Source organism: Somniosus microcephalus, chromosome 15 (genome assembly GCF_052327205.1).
Source record: "Somniosus microcephalus isolate GS21.2 chromosome 15, FLI_Smic_1.0, whole genome shotgun sequence".
NCBI lineage: Eukaryota > Metazoa > Chordata > Chondrichthyes > Squaliformes > Somniosidae > Somniosus > Somniosus microcephalus.
In genome coordinates this window covers 109,119,523-109,136,119 of record NC_141001.1, presented here as the reverse complement: position 1 = coordinate 109,136,119, position 16,597 = coordinate 109,119,523, and the positions used below count along the sequence as shown (strand labels likewise).

Genomic DNA, 16,597 nt, shown 5'->3' with positions numbered 1-16,597 from the left:
AGACAGGAAGCAGAGGGTGATGGTTGATGGGTGTTTTTGTGACTGGAAGGCTGTTTCCAGTGGGGTTCCGCAGGGCTCAGTACTAGGTCCCTTGCTTTTTGTGGTATATATCAACGATCTTGACTTGAATATAGGGGGTATGGTTAAGAAGTTTGCAGATGATACTAAAATCGGCTGTGTGGTTGATACTGAAGAAGGAAGCTGTAGACTGCACGAAGATATTAATAAATTGGTCAGGTGGGCAGAACAGTGGTAAATGGAATTCAATCCGGAGAAGTGTGAGGTAATGCATTTGGGGAGGGCTAACAAGGAAAGGGAATACACATTAAATGGTAGGACACTGAGTAGTGTAGAGGAACAAAGGGACCTTGGAGTGCATGTCCACAGATCCCTGAAGGTAGCAGGCCAAGTAGATAAGGTGGCTAAGAAGGCATACGGAATGCTTGCCTTTATTAGCCGTGGCATTGAATACAAGAGCAGGGGGGGTTATGCTTCAACTGTATAAAACACTAGATAGGCCTCAGCTAGAGTACTGCGTGCAGTTCTGGTCACCACATTACAGGAAAGATGTGATTGCACTAGAGAGGGTACAGAGGAGATTCACAAGGATGTTGCCGGAAGTAGAGAATCTTAGCTATGAGGAAAGACTGGATAGGCTGGGTCTGTTTTCCTTGGAACAGAGGAGGCTGAGGGGAGACCTTATTGAGGTGTATAAAATTATGAGGGGCATAGATAAAGTGGATAGAAAGGACCTATTTCCTTTAGCAGAGGGGTCAAAAACCAGGGGGCACAGATTTAAAGTAATTGGTGGAAGGTTTAGCGGGGATTTGAGGGGAAATTTCTTCACCCAGAGGGTTGTGTGGGTCTGGAACTCACTGCCTGAAAGGGTGGTAGAGGCAGGAACCCTAACCACATTTAAAAAGTACTTGGATGTGCACTTGGGATGCTCTAACCTGCAGGGCTACGGACCAAGAGCTGGGAAGTGGGATTAGGCTGGATAGCTCTTTGTTGGCCGGTGCGGACACGATGGGCTGAAATGGCCTCCTTCCGTGCTGTAACTTTCTATGATTCTATGATTCTATGAATTAATAATTATTAAATCTGAGATCAATAGATTTTTTGCCAGCCAAGGGTATAAAAGGATATGGAGCCAAGGCAGGTGGATGGAGTTAAGATACAGATCAGTCATGATCTCATTGAATGGCAGAACAGGCTCGAGGGGCTGAATAACCGACTCCTGTTCCTATGTTCCTATGTATCAGGATGGTAGAAGGTGAAGTTGATGGACCGTGGGTTTTTTTTTGGTCTAGTGATTCCTATGTTCCTATGAACACTGGTGAAAACAAAAATTGAAAGCAGAAGCTGTGGCAGAATGCACATGCTGTACCCCAGATTAGTAGGACCCACATTGTGGTGTATGTGCCTTTAAGAGCCCCAGGTGTGCTGTAATGCCGGTAATTGCCACTCGGGCTATATAAGCCTGTATATTGTGTATATCCGTTAGAACCCCCCCCCCAGACTTTGCTTAGTAAATACCTATGAACCAACTCCTGTCTTCAGTGTCTTTATCAACACACGGACACTACAGTGGCGACGAAGTGGAAACGGACTTACCTGCAATTCGGCAGCACCTCAAGGACATCGATTCCTCGGACGTCCAGAAGACTCAAGGGAGTGAGAGAAGCTGTGGTTTCACCAGCTGGCCAAGCTGGTGGCAGGTACTGCGCTAATTCTTCCTGAGCGTCAGGCTGGGGCTCCAGCGGCTGGCTCTACAGCTGAGACAGGCAGCGAAATCGGAGGCAAGCAATAACGGACTGGGAGGGAGCACTCGGGAGACAGCCGGCGCGGCAAGCAGGTCAGCGTTCAGACCTCCGGCGGGAACGAGTCTCCAACAGTAAATTAAAAAAAAGAGAACGGAAACCGCAGTAAACAGCGTTGTTATCGGCGGCAGCAGCGGGAAAGCATGGGAAGCGCCATATCTTTGCTACAGAAAAGAAAAAAAAGCGCGGGAAGTGCCATATCTTTTCTGAAATGCCTAAATCTGGTAATATTGATGCTTTTGATAGCGAAATAGAGGATTGGACCACATACGTGGAAAGAGTAGAGGTATATTGCACTGCAAATGGAATAGAAGATAAAAAAAAGCTTCAGTACTTCTGAACTTAATGGGCGCAAAGACATACGGGCTGTTACGAAATGTAATCACTCCAGCCAAACCAAAGGACAAGAATTTTAAAGAAATTGTTGATACCCTGCAGGAGCACTTAAACCCAACACCGCTGCTGATAGCGGAACGATTCAAGTTCTTCAAGAGAAATCAACACAAGAATGAAAGTAACGCTGATTACCTAACCGAATTAAGAAAGCTATCAAAGTACTGCCAATTCGGGGCAGGACTATCAGATTATCTTCGAGACAAATTCATTTGCGGTCTCTTAAGTGAAGGAACACAAAAAAGACTGCTTTCTGAAAAAGATTTAACATTGGACAAAGCTTTCAGTATGGCTGTATCATACGAAGCAGCAGCAAAAGGAGCTGCAGAGATACAACAAAAGACACAGGACTTCGGCACCCATGAAATGACACAGGGTTTTGAAAGATGTTATCACTGCGGCAGATCCACCCATAACCAGAGGGACTGCTGGTTCAAGGACAAAGCATGCAGGCAATGCGGGAAGATTGGACACATTGCACGGGTATGCCAATCTGGACAAAATAAATCCACTGACAGAAAAAAAAAAATCAATAAAGAAAAGTACAGGAAAGTACAAATGATGACGGACAGTAGCTCCGAAGACCAGAAGAGCGATAGCGACTTCGAAAACAAGAGACTAAGCTGTCTCAAATTACATAATGTACTTGCCAAAGATGATTACCAAACCATTTGGGTTACCCTCACAATAGCAGGGTCCCCAGTTAAAATGGAGCTAGATACAGGATCAGCTCTAACCGTAATAAATCGACGGGATTACGAGAGGCTATTTTCACATATACCTCTAAAAGACACATCCATTATCTTAAAAACATATACGGGGCAGAAAGTATACCCCAAAGGAAAAATAAGGGTGCCTGTTGTATACAACGGCAAAGAAATACAAAAGTTGTATTTATACATTCTACAAGATGGTGGTCCACCGTTGTTGGGACGTGAATGGATCAGGAAGATACGTTTAGACTGGCACTCCATTCAGGCACTGACGGTGACCAGTAAGGAAAAAAACAATGATGACATCATACCTGAATGATTAAAAGACATCTTGGCCAACGCCAAAGAAGTGTTTCAAGTGAAACTAGGAACCTTGAAAGGCATCACCGCCTCAATAAAAGTGGAAGATGCAGCAATTCCCAAATTTTTTAAGGCAAGACCGGTGCCATACGCAATACGTCCAGCAGTCGAGGCAGAGCTGGAGAATTTGGAAAAAGCAGGCGTATTATCCAAAATAGATTGGAGCGAATGGGCAACACCCATCGTTCCAGTCATGAAAAAAGCATTGAATAAAGATAAATCTGAAGAACAGAGAAAAATTCGCATCTGTGGTGACTTCAAGGTGACTGTAAACCCGGTCCTTCACACAGCACGGTGGCATAGTGGTTAGCACTGTTGCCTCACAGCGCCAGGGACCCGGGTGCGAATCCGGCCTCGGGCGATTGTCTGTGTGGAGTTTGCACATTCTCCCCGTGTTTGCGTGGGTTTTCTCCGGGTGCTCCGGTTTCCTCCCACACTCCAAAGATGTGCAGGTTAGGTTGATTGGCTATGATAAATTGACCCTTAGTGTTAGGGGGATTAAATACGTGGGGTTACAGGGATAGGGTGGGATATGTGTTGGTGTAGGGGTTACGGGGATCGGGTGGGATATGTGTCGGTGCAGGCTCGATGGGCCGAAATGGCCTCTATCTGCACTGTGGGGTTTCTGTGATTCTGTGAGTACAGTATCCTCTTCCGAGGATAGAAGATATTTTCGCCTCACTATCCGGAGGGAAACGTTTCACCAAAATTGACTTGGCACAGGCATATCTACAGATGGAGGTTGAGGAGGCCTCTAAAAAGTATCTCACGATAAACACACACAAAGGCCTGTACCAGTACAATCGGCTGGTTTTTGGAATAGCATCAGCTCCAGCTATCTGGCAAAGAGCTATGGAGCAAGTCCTGCAAGGGATTCCGGGGACTCAATGCTATCTAGACGACATCCTTGTAACAGGAGAAAACGACAACGAGCACCTTGCCAATTTGGAGCAGGTGCTCACTAGGCTGAAAGAACGGGGCCTACGAGCGAATCGCCCCAAGTGCGAATTTTTCCAAAATCAGATATCATATTGTGGCCACATAATTAATAATGAAGGGTTGCATAAGTCACCTGAAAAAATTGAAGCGGTTATAAAAGCCCCAGCACCTGAAAATGTTTCACAATTAAGGTCGTTCCTGGGATTAATAAATTACTATCATAAATTTTTACCGAACTTGTCAACTCTTCTACACCCTCTTAATGAACTTCTACAAACAGGAGTGATTTGGAAATGGAACGAAGACTGTAAACGTGCCTTCCATAAATGCAAAGACTTAATCACATCCGAAGAAGTTTTGGCTCATTACAACCCATCACTGCCAATCAGACTGGCGTGCGATGCATCCCCTTACGGCATAGGAGCAATATTATCCCATAAATTCCCTGATGGCTCAGAACGGCCGATAGCTTTTGCGTCACGCTCATTAAACTCAGCTGAGCGTAACTATGCCCAAATCGACAGGGAAGCACTCAGCCTGGTATGGGGAGTGAAGAAATTCAACCATTACCTACACGGACAAAAATTTACCTTGTTGACTGACCATCAACCCCTCATCTCCATATTTAACCCTAAAAAAAGGTGTTCCCATTATGACAGCACAAAGGCTACAGAGGTGGTCCCTTTTTCTAGGGGCACACCAATACAACATAGAATACAAAGGGTCAAAACAGCATGGGAATGCTGACGGTTTATCACGCCTACCGTTGCCAACGGTAGAAGAGGCACCTACAGTAGACCCAGTAGAGATGTTCCACTCTACCATAGTGGAATGTCTACCAGTGACAAATTCTGCCATTGAAAGGGAGACGAGAAATGACCCGACTCTCTCACGGGTCTACGATTTAACAGTGAAGGGATGGCCAGCACATGGCGAACCACTGTTGCCAGCATTCTCGCAAAGAAGAGAACAGCTGTCAGTGTGCCGAGGAACCTTGATGTGTGGATCCAGAGTGGTGATTCCACCCAAACTCCAGGATAAAGTGCTAAAGGAGCTTCACAAGGGGCATCTGGGTGGAGTGAAAATGAAGAACCTAGCTAGGGTGTTTGTATGGTGGCCAGGTATCGATGGAGACATCGAAGAAATGACCAAGAGCTGCCTAGGATGCCAGAAGGTCCAAAACGCTCCACCACAAGCCCCTCTACATCCATGGGAGTGGCCCTCATCTCCCTGGCAAAGGGTGCACATCGACTTTGCTGGTCCATTTATGGACTCAATGTTCTTAATCGCGGTTGATGCACACTCCAAGTGGCCGGAGGTAATAAAGATATCCTCCACCACCACGGAAAAAACCATCACAGTATTAAGGACCATATTTGCCAGGAATGGGCTGCCGGAGCAGATATGTTCTGATAATGGACCGCAATTTGTGTCCGAAGAATTCAGAAAGTTCTTAAAAAACAATGGGGTTAAGCACTACACGTCCGCCCCATACCATCCCGCCACCAATGGATTGGCTGAAAGGTTTGTCCAGACCTTCAAGAAGGCCATAAAGGCCATGGGTAATGAAGACATAAAACTTCAGCACAAGGTGGATAACTTCTTATTCGCATACAGGAATGCAACACATATGGTTACCAACCAAACTCCCGCCATGATGTTCTTCAATAGAAACCTAAGATGCCGGCTGGATTTGGTCAAGCCCAACATCAGAAGGGACGTGGAGAACCGGCAGTTTCAAGGCATGAATGAAAGGCCAACTAGAACCTTCCAGATAGGTCAACAAGTTTTGGCCCAGGACTACCGTACCGAGAAATGGCAGCCTGGAACTATCTGCACATGACTAGGACCACTGATGTATACCGTGGACATCGGAGAAAGCATAATAAGGCACCATGCTGACCAAATCATAAAGTCATCCGAAAAGGGACAACCTACACCACAACTCTATACATCTAACGATGAAGTAGAGATACCCATATCTACCTCCGATCCGGTGATACTGGAACCCGATGAACCCGACACTGGCATTCAAGCCGAATCAGCCTTGCCAGAAGAACCTACTACACCACCAGAAACTACTACACCCCCGAGGCGTTGTCCGGACCGAGTCAGGAAGCCTCCTGAGAGACTAACTTATAATTAATTAACTACAGCCATGTATATTATTTTGCTTATAACATGTAATTAATAATTACTTAAAATATGATGTACTGGTTAGCTAAAAGGGGAGGAATTGTGGTGTATGTGCCTTTAAGAGCCCCAGGTGTGCTGTAATGCCGGTAATTGCCACTCGGGCTATATAAGCCTGTATATCCGTTAGATCCCCCCCCCAGACTTTGCTTAGTAAATACCTATGAACCAACTCCTGTCTTCAGTGTCTTTATCAACACACGGACACTACACACATCACACTCAATGTTTGCACAAACGGCCAGTTCTTAATATCGATTATACCACTGTCAGGACAGAAGATCAGTGGGTCAACCACGCCAGACCACTCTCGTGTATTTCCTGGAAACAGGCAGAGAGCACCATTCCCCAAGTCTAGGATTCCAACTCACCCTCCACTGCAGAACGTACATGATGCTACGAGGGAGTCTTAGCGAAGGGAAAATAGGAAGTATATTTTTAAAAATTACCACAAATAAAACAGTACCAGTACACCACAGCTTCCTTGTCGAATCTTTATATATATACAAAATGCTGTCACAGCCCAGTCCATTGAAATCAATGGGTAATCCTGTCACAGCAATACTAATGCCTGCAATTCTTACTTTCTCCAGTGGCAGTGGGTGGTTGTGTAACCTCTCTCAGCCTGTTACAAGGACCACGCGATCTGCTCCAACTTAACTGTGAGCAGCACCACAAGATTACTTATGGGCCCTGGATATAGTTACTACCTTCACTTTAATAATGGGTTTACCGTGTTTTACTTCTTCAACATTAAAGCACTGCTAAAATGAAAAAAAACCATAATTTACAGCTGTTGATGATTCTGCCATTCCCATTTACACCTCTAGACCCATCTTTTGTTTCTTTACTGGTCCCATTGCCGTCTCCTTTTGCCTTGCGCCATCATACCTTTCGTCATTTAATCTCTCCTGCCTTCTGCCCTATCACAGGCCTTCCTTTTTGTTCTTTCCTTCCCTCCCCCCATTCCCTGCCTCTGCATCTGCTTAAAACCTGTTACATCTCTAACTTTTTCTAGTTCAGACGAAAGGCCATCGACCTGAAACGTTAACTCTGTTTCTCTCCCTCAGCTGCCTGACCCGCTGAGTATTTCTAGCATTTTGTTTTTATTTCATAATTTACATGATGTCTCTAACCTGAAAAAGATATGTTTATCCCTACTTTCTGTTTTCAGTCCGTTAACTATTATATTACCCCCAACCCCGAGCCCTAATCTTGTGTGTAATAACCTTTTATATGGCACCTTATCGAATGCCTTTTGGAAATCCAATTATACTACATCCACTGGTTCCTCTTTATCTACCCTGCTAGTTACATCCTCAAAAAACTCTAATAAATTTGTCAAACACGATTTCCCTTTCATAAAACCATGTTGACTCTGCCTAATCATGTTATGATTTTCTAAGTGCCCTGTTACCACTTCCTTAACAATGGATTCCAGCATTTTCCCGACTATTAATGTAAAAGCTCTTATAATCTGCTTTTATATTTCTTGCTAGTTTTCTCTCATTCTATTTTTTCCCTTTTTATCAATTTTTTGGTCAACCTTTGCTGGTTTCTGAAACTCTCCCAATCCTCAGGCTTACTATTATTCTTTGCAACATTATAAGCTTCTTCCTTCAATCTAATGCTACCCTTAACTTCTTTAGCTAGCCACGGTTAGATCACTTTTCCCATGGAGTTTTTGTTTCTCAATGGAATGTATTTTTGTTGAGAATTATGAAATATTTCTTTAAATGCTAGCCACTGCTTATCTACCACCATACCTTCGAATCTATTTTTCCAATCTACCTTAGCCAACTTTCCCCTCATACCTCTGTATTTGCCTTTATTTAAGTTTAAGACTCTAGTTTCGTACTTAGGCAAGTCACTCTCAAAATTAATGTGAAATTCCACCATATTATGATCACTCTGCCCCAGAGGATCCTTTACTATGAGACTGCTAATTACACAGTACAAGGTTCCATTCTTATCTATCTAATCGTAGCCAGAAAATCACCTGTAATAGCTTCTCTTCCCACTCCTGCATCGTTACCTCTGCTTTCCCCCAATGATCAATCCTCGGCCCCCTCCTATTTCTCATCTATATGCTGCCCCTTGGCGACATCATCCAAAAACACGGCATCAGTTTCCACATGTATGCTGACAACACCCAGCTCTACCTCAGCACCACTTCTCTAGACCCCTCCGCGGTCTCTAAATTGACACACTGCTTGTCCAACATCCACAACCTGATGAGCAGAAATTTTCTATTAAATTTAATTAAATATTGGGAAGACCGAAGCCATTGTCTCCAGGCCCCGCCACAAACTCCATTCCCTAGCCACTGACTTCATCCCTCTCCCTAGTATTTGTCTGAGGCTGAACCAGACAGTTCACAGCCTTGGTGTCATATTTGCCCCTGAAATGAGCTTCTTAAAACCTACCTCTTTGACCAAGCTTTTGGTAACCTGCCCTAATTTCTTATGTGGGTCGGTGTCAATATTTTGTCTTATAATATTCCGTGGCATAACTAAGACCGCCTATTTCCACCTCCGTAACATCGCCCGTCTCCGCCCCTGCCTCAGCTCATCCACTGCTGAAACCCTCATCCATGCCTTTGTTACCTCGAGACTTGACTATTCCAACGCACTCCTGGCTGGCCTCCCACATTCTACCCTATGCAAACTTGAGGTCATCCAAAACTTGCTGCCCCTGTCTTAACTCGCACCAAGTTCCATTCACCCCTCAACCCTCGCTGACCTACATTGGCTCCTGGTTAAGCAACACCTTGATTTCAACATTCTCATCCTTGTCTTCAAATCCCTCTATGGCCTCGCCCCTCCCTATCGCTGTAATCTCCTTCAGCCCCACAACCCCCTGAGATATCTGCGCTCCTCAAATTCTGCCCTCTTGAGCATCCCTGATTATAATTGCTCAACCATCAGTGGCCGTACCTTCAGCTGCCTAGGCCCTGAGCTCTGGAATTCCCTCCCTTAAACCTCTCCACCTCTCTACCTCTCTTTCCTCCTTTAAGAAGCTCCTTAAAACCTACCTCTTTGACCAAGCTTTTGGTAACCTGCCCAAATTGCTTACATGGTTCGGTGTCAATATTTTGTCTTATAATACTCCTGTGAAGCATCTTGGGACGTTTTACTACGTTAAAGGCGCTATATAAATACAAGCTGTTGTTGTTGTAAAAAATACATTAAAAATGAAAGTGGTTTCTTTAGTGTAGTGACCACATCACCTTCACAAAAGGTGGTTGGGTTTGAAACATTTGGGTTATCAGATTGCAAACAGGGTCAAGAATCAAAGTCAATGTCAGAAATAGTACAAAATAATACTTCCATATTTACCTCGCAGCCTTTTGCAAGGACAAAACCTCCTCCTACATGAATGAAAATTTGCCAGGGCGTGGATTGGTCAAACTCTTGCCAAGTGATCATTGACCTTAAACCAAAGTCTTCAACTTTGTGCTCAGTTCCTTGGTACTAAAACCGAAAACACAGTTCTTACATTTGAAGGATTGTGTTATGCGTTTATAATTTTCAGATACAAACATCTTACTGCACATTTTACTTGGTGCGTTGCAGTAAAGTATATTCTCTCTTTGCAATTTTATAGGAGTCCTCAGTGATCTCCTCCTTAGTTCATGTTTTCCCAAAAGAAACACTTGCATTTCTGCAGCACCTTTCACAACCTCAGGATGTCCCAAAGCGCTTTACAGCTAATTTGAAGTGTAGTCACTTGTTGTAATGTAGGAAATATGGCAGTCAATTTGGGCACAGCATGCTCCCACAAACAGCAATGTGATAGCCGAAAGACGGCACCTGTAACTGTGCAGCACTCCCTCAGTACTGCACTGAAGTATCAGCCTAGATTTTGTGCTCAAGTCTGTGGAGTGGGACTTGAACTCTCATCCCAGGAATCAATCTGGTGAACCTTCGTTGTACCACCTGCAAGGCAAGTATATCCTTCCTTAGATAAGGAGACCAAAACTGTGCACAGTACCCCAGGTGTGGTCTCACCAAAGCCCTGTACAATTGTAGCAAGAGAGCTACCACTGAGCAACAGCTGACAACGTACATTACAGCTGTGACCACACATCAAAAATACTTCCTTGGCTGCGAGGTGCATTGGGACGTCCAGAGGTCATGAAAAGCGTTATGTATAAACACAAGTTCATTCATGGTCCCACACGTACACTTTACTTCTCTATTCTTTTTCTTCTTCTTAGGCAATCCCTCGGAACCGAGGATGACTTGCTCCCACATTAAAAATGAGTTCTCAGGTGACTGATAAGTCCAATGCGGGACCTAGTCTCTGTCACAGGTGTGGCAGACGGTGGTTGAAGGGGCAGGTGAGTAGGGTGCTTGGGTTGACGTGCACTCCTTGTGCTGCCTGCGCTTGGCTTCCGCTTGCTCCCGGCGAAGAGACTCGAGGTGTTCGGCGCCTTCCCGGATGCTTCTCCTCCACTTTGTGCGGTCTTGGGCCAGGGATTCCCAGGTGTCGGTGGGGATGTTACACTTTTTCAAGGAGGCTTTGAGGGCATCCTTGAAGCGTTTCCTCTGCCCACCTGGGGTTCTCTTGCCGTGCCGGAGCTCCGAGTAGAGCGCTTGTTTTGGGAGTCTCGTATTGGGCATGCGGACAATGTGACCCGTCCATCGGAGCTGATCGAGCGTGGTCAAAGCTTCGATGCTGGGGATGTTGGCCTGAGCGAGAACACTGACGTTGGTGCGCCTATCCTGCCAATGGATTTGCAGGATCTTGCGGAGGCAGCATTGGTGGTACCTCTCCATGTCTCTGAGGCATACAGCAGGGCGGGTATCGCTGCTGCTCTGTAGACCACGCGCTTAGTGCCGGGTTTGAGGTCCTGGTCTTCAAACACTCTCTAACTGCACTTCTTACAAAGCTAGGTGGGACAGTAAGCTGTGAGGAGGACACAATGTGTCTGCAAAGGGATATAGATAGACTAAGTGAGTGGGCAGTAAGGTGGCAATTGGAGTATAATGTGGGGAAATGTGAGGTTATTCACTTTGGTAGGAAGAATAGAAAAACAGAATATTTTTTAAATAGTGAGAAGCTTTCAAATGTTGGTGTTCAGAGAGATTTGGGTGTCCTCGTACAAGAAACACACAAAGCTAGCATGCAGGGACACCAAGCAATTAGGAAGGCAAATGGCATGTTGGCCTTTATTGCAAGGGGGTTGGAGTATAAGAGTAAGGAAGTCTTGCTACAATTGTACAGGGCCTTGGTGAGACCACACCTGGAGTACTGGGCACAGTTTTGGTCTCCTTATCTAAGGAAGGATATATTTGCCTTGGAGGCGGTACAACGAAGGTTCACTAGATTGATTCCTGGGCTGAAAGGGCTGTCCTATGATGAGAGATTGTGTAGAATGGGCCTATACTCTGGAGTTTAGAAGAATGAGAGGTGATCTCATTGAAACATATAAGATTCTGAGAGGGCTTGACAGGGTAGAGGCTGAGAGGTTGTTTCCCCCTGGCTGGAGAGTCTAGAACTAGGGGGCATAGCCTCAGAATAAGGGATTGGCCATTTACGACTGAGATGAGGAGGAATTTCTTCACTCAGAGGGTTGTGAATCTTTGAAATTCTCTACCCCAGAGGGCTGTGGATGCTGAGTCGTTGAGTATATTCAAGGCTGAGATCGATAGATTTTTGGACTCTAGTGGAATCAAGGGATATGGGGATCGGGCGGGAAAGTGGAGTTGAGGTCAACGGTCAGCCATGATCTTATTGAATGGCGGAGCAGGCTCGAGGGTCCGTATGGCCGACTCCTGCTCCTAATTCTTGTGTTCTTACTCCTTGACCCATGAGGAGTAATTGATGGTCACTTGATCAGCCACTATGTTATCGCTGTCTGGAACCTCTTGCCCAGTTCTTTCCACCTTGCCCACAATTACTCAAGCTCTTTCCTTTTGGGAGTACCTTTCCCTTCACCCAGCAACCTCTCCATTTCCCCCTTTTCCCTCCTGCTTGGCATTCATTGTTTATTCCTCCATAATGCAAAGCACTTTGAGGCATCTTCCCGAAGGTGAAAATTCCCACATAAAACGCAAGTTGTTGTTATTGAAACCAAGAAGCAACTCAGAAACTTGCACTTCAATAGAAAGCAAAATTAAATTTTGATTATATGCCTCGTGAACGTCACTTTAAAGTTGCTGATATGCCACGTTTAAAATTCTAATGTTAGAAATAAGCTGACATAACCCATTCAGCCATGTTCGAAGATTAGAAATCGCATCAGTACACAGAGGCTGGTGTGAAGAGCTTTATGTAGGCTCTACTCGGAGCTCCGACACGGCAAGAGAGCCCCAGGTGGGCAGAGGAAACGCTTCAAGGACGCCCTCAAAGCCTCCTTGAAAAAGTGTAACATCCCCACCGACACCTGGGAATCCCTGGCCCAAGACCGCACAAAGTGGAGGAGACGCATCAGTGAAGGCGCCGAACACCTCGAGTCTCTTCACTGGGAGCAAGCAGAAGCCAAGCGCAGGCAGCGCAAGGAGCGCACGTCAACGCAAACACCCCACCCACCCGCCCCTTCAACCACCGTCTGCCCCACCTGTGACCGAGACTGTAGGTCCCACATTGGACTCATCAGTCACCTAAGAACTCATTTTTAGTGTGGAAGCAAGTCATCCTCGGTTCCGAGGGACTGCCTAAGAAGAAGAAGAATGTATGCACTTAAATATCTGTTTGTGAAGTTGGGTTTTCTCCAACTCCAGTGATGCTCGCTCCGTGCATAGATATTTTTTGGCCATTTGCACTGCTTAGAAATGCTCCAGAACTGGGGCAAAGATACCACTCAATTATCTGAAAGACTGAACAGGCTGGGGCTCTTTTCTCTGGAAAAGAAAAGGCTGAGGGACGACCTAATAGAGGTCTTTAAAATTATGACGGGGGGGGCGGAGTTAGACGTGGAGAAACATTTTCCGCTTGTGGGCAATCCAAAACTAGGGGTCATAAATATAAGATAGTTATCAATAAATCCAATTAGGGATTCAGAAGAAACTCCTTTGACCGCAGAGAGTGGCAGGAATGTGGAGCTCGCTATCACGTGGGATAGTTGAGGCGAATAGCATAGATGCATCCAAGGGGAAGCTAGATAAGTACATGAGAGAGAAAGAAAGAGAAGGATATGCTGATGGGGTGAGATGAAGTACAGTGGGAGGAGGCTCGTGTGGAGCATAAACACTGGCATGGACCAGTTGGGCCAAATGGCCTGTTTCTGTGCTGTAATTTCTATGTAATCTTTATGGTCTGTCCACCTTTCCATTCAAGATTACATCTTTGCTTTTTATATACATGTTGTCACGTACACCAGGTCTAGATATGCTGAACAGTGTCGTTTTTTTTGTTCTTTCCCCATTATTTCCATTACATAGAATGTTCAGCACAGAAACAGGCCATTTGGCCCAACAGGTCCGTGCCGGTGTTTATGTTCCACACGAGCGTCCTCCCAACCCTTCTTCATTTCACCCCATCAGCATATCCTTTCTCCCTCATGTGTTTATCTAGCTTCCCATTAAATGCATCTATGCTATTTGCCTCAACCACTCCCTGTGGAGGCCAGTTCCATGTTTGTACACCACACGCCAAAGGAACAGCAAGATCAGAAGAACGAGAATGAAAAGACAGGGTTCACTTGAAAATATTTAAGCTAGATAGAATCAAGTAGGTCTGAATTTTGCCATTCTTGCTAATAATTCTGCTTTTCAGATAGGATTAAAGGAGAGTCTATTTCTGAATTCCACCTCCTTCACACATTGTTGCCTGTACCAGCTCTACTGGTCATACAATGTTTATTAGAATCATGAAATCTTATCATGAAGCAAAACAAATGAATACATAGAAACATAGAAAAATAGGAGCAGGAGTCGGCCATTTGGCCCTTCGAGCCTGCTCCACCATTCGATATGATCATGGCTGACACTCTATCTCAATACCATATTCCTGCTCTCTCCCCATACCCCTTGATGCCTTTTGTGTCTAGAAATCTATCTATCTCCTTCTTAAATATATTCAGTGACTTGGCCTCCACAGCCTTCCATGGTAGAGAATTCCACAGGTTCACCACCCTGAGTGAAGAAATTTCTCCTCATCTCAGTTCTAAATGTCCTACTGTAGGAACGTGGGTTCCTAACTAAAAGACTGAGTTCTACTCAGGCGATCAAACAAACAAACTTTAATGAAACAAACAGGTTTTAACAAGAAACTGCAGGATAACATCGAATACAGGTCTGCTCTCTTCGGGGCTGGGGCTGTCCGGTGGCTAACGTCATGACGTCATCACGTTCTTCCCGCCAGTGGGGGATCACGTGATGAACGGCATGACGTCATCACGTTTTAATCGCGCTGTTAAAGTAACCACGCTCTGTACAGTTAAACAGTATAAATAAAGATACAGACACAGGCTCTAGCTAACATCCTGTTAAAGGAATTATATACAAACGATCTGAGTCCTTTGGTGGCTCCGCCACAATACCCCGTATCCTGAGACTGTGACCCCTCGTTCTAGACCCCCCAGCCAGGGGAAACATCCTCCCTGCATCCAGTCTGTCTAGCCCTGTCTGAATTTTATACGTGCAAAGGGTATTGCATGTGACTCAGATCAACAGTTCCTCAAAAACGGAGTCACACAGTTCCAATGAAAGGTTACACCCAAAACCACAACTTAACTTTCAGATGCTTGCATTTCCCAACAATGTGGTGTCTTCAATTAAAATTTCCAGCCTTGGCAATATGTCTTTTTGTTTCTGCACAAGTATTGCATGCCCATGGTTTGCTAATACCCTCAGCCAATTGAGAAGAGCCCTGTCAGCAATAAATCCTTATGTATTTGATATCAGACTTATTGGTTCCTACAAAATTGTCAATAATAAGATTGAAAAAGATGTAAACCTTTGCCACTTTAGACACAGGTTCAGTAAAGCCTTGCTGTCACTTTATAACAACAACCAACTTGCATTTATATAGCACCTTTACTGTAGTAATACACACTGAAGATGCTTCACAGAGGCGTAATAAAATAAAGATGGCCACGGAGCCAAAGAAGGTGATATTAGAAGGTGTGACCAAAAGCATGGTCAAAGAGGTGAGTTTTAAGGAGGGTCTTAAAGGAGGAGAGAGAGGTGGAGAGGTTTAGGGAGGGAATTCCAAAGCTTAGGGTCGAGACAGCTGAAGGCACGGCCGCCAATGGAGGGGCGACTGGCGTGGGGTGGGGGCGGGGAGCACTGGAGACTAGAGTCAGAGCGATGGAGTTTGGGGGGGACTGTTAGTCTAGAGGGTGTTACAGAGGTTGAAGGGCGAGGTAATGCAGGAATTTAAACACAAAAGGTGAGAATTTTGAATTTGCAAGGTTGGGGAGCTGTGAGCCACCAAGGACAGGGGTGACAAGCAAGTGGGATGGTGCAGGAGTGCAAACGGGCAGCAGAGTTTAGGATGAGCTGAAGTCTACAGAGAGTGGAAGGATGGGAGGTTGGCCAGGAAAGCATTGGAATAGTGGAGTCTGCAGATGACAAAAGGCATGGATGAGAGTTTCAGTAGCATAGAGTCATAGATAAGAGTATACAGCACAGAAAGAGGCCCTTCGGCCCATCGTGTCCGCACCGGCCATCAACCCCTGTCTATTCCAATCCCATTTTCCAGCATTTGGTCCGTAGCCTTGTATGCTATGTAGGGTTGCAAAATTCTGGGAATTTTTAGAAGAGGAAACTTTCCATGGGAATTTTCGGGAATTTATGGGAATTTTGGGAATTTATGGGAATTTATGGGAATTTTGAGTTTTTTTGCACACTGATGGTTTTTGTCTCTGACCCTTATATTATCTTTGTCGTCAAAATAGACATACTGTTCCATACAAATAAAAACAGGCTTTCAAAACTTTATTTAGGTTATAATTTTGAACTTTATTGAACCCCACAAAAAAGACCCATCTAAAATAAAATAAAAAGAGCGTCAGCTTATTTAGCCTGTAATTTGTCCTTATTTTGTCCCTTTGAGTCTTCTACTCATGAGTCTTCTGAGTCTTCTACTTATCATTGCTCCTCCTGATTCTCTGACTCTGGCTCTGACGTGTCCATTTCCTCCTCTGTGTCAGTGTCTAGCTGTGTGGTGGACACTTCTGTATCTGGCTCAATAAGTTGTAGCTTCGCCCGGATAGCCACCAGTTTCTCC

General features: G+C 45.1%; 1 pseudogene; it reads right to left on the bottom strand.

Annotated features, from left to right (window-relative positions):
• LOC147107144 (solute carrier family 13 member 1-like) overlaps positions 1–16,597 on the bottom strand; it is a 79,139-nt pseudogene that overhangs the window by 29,505 nt on the left and 33,037 nt on the right.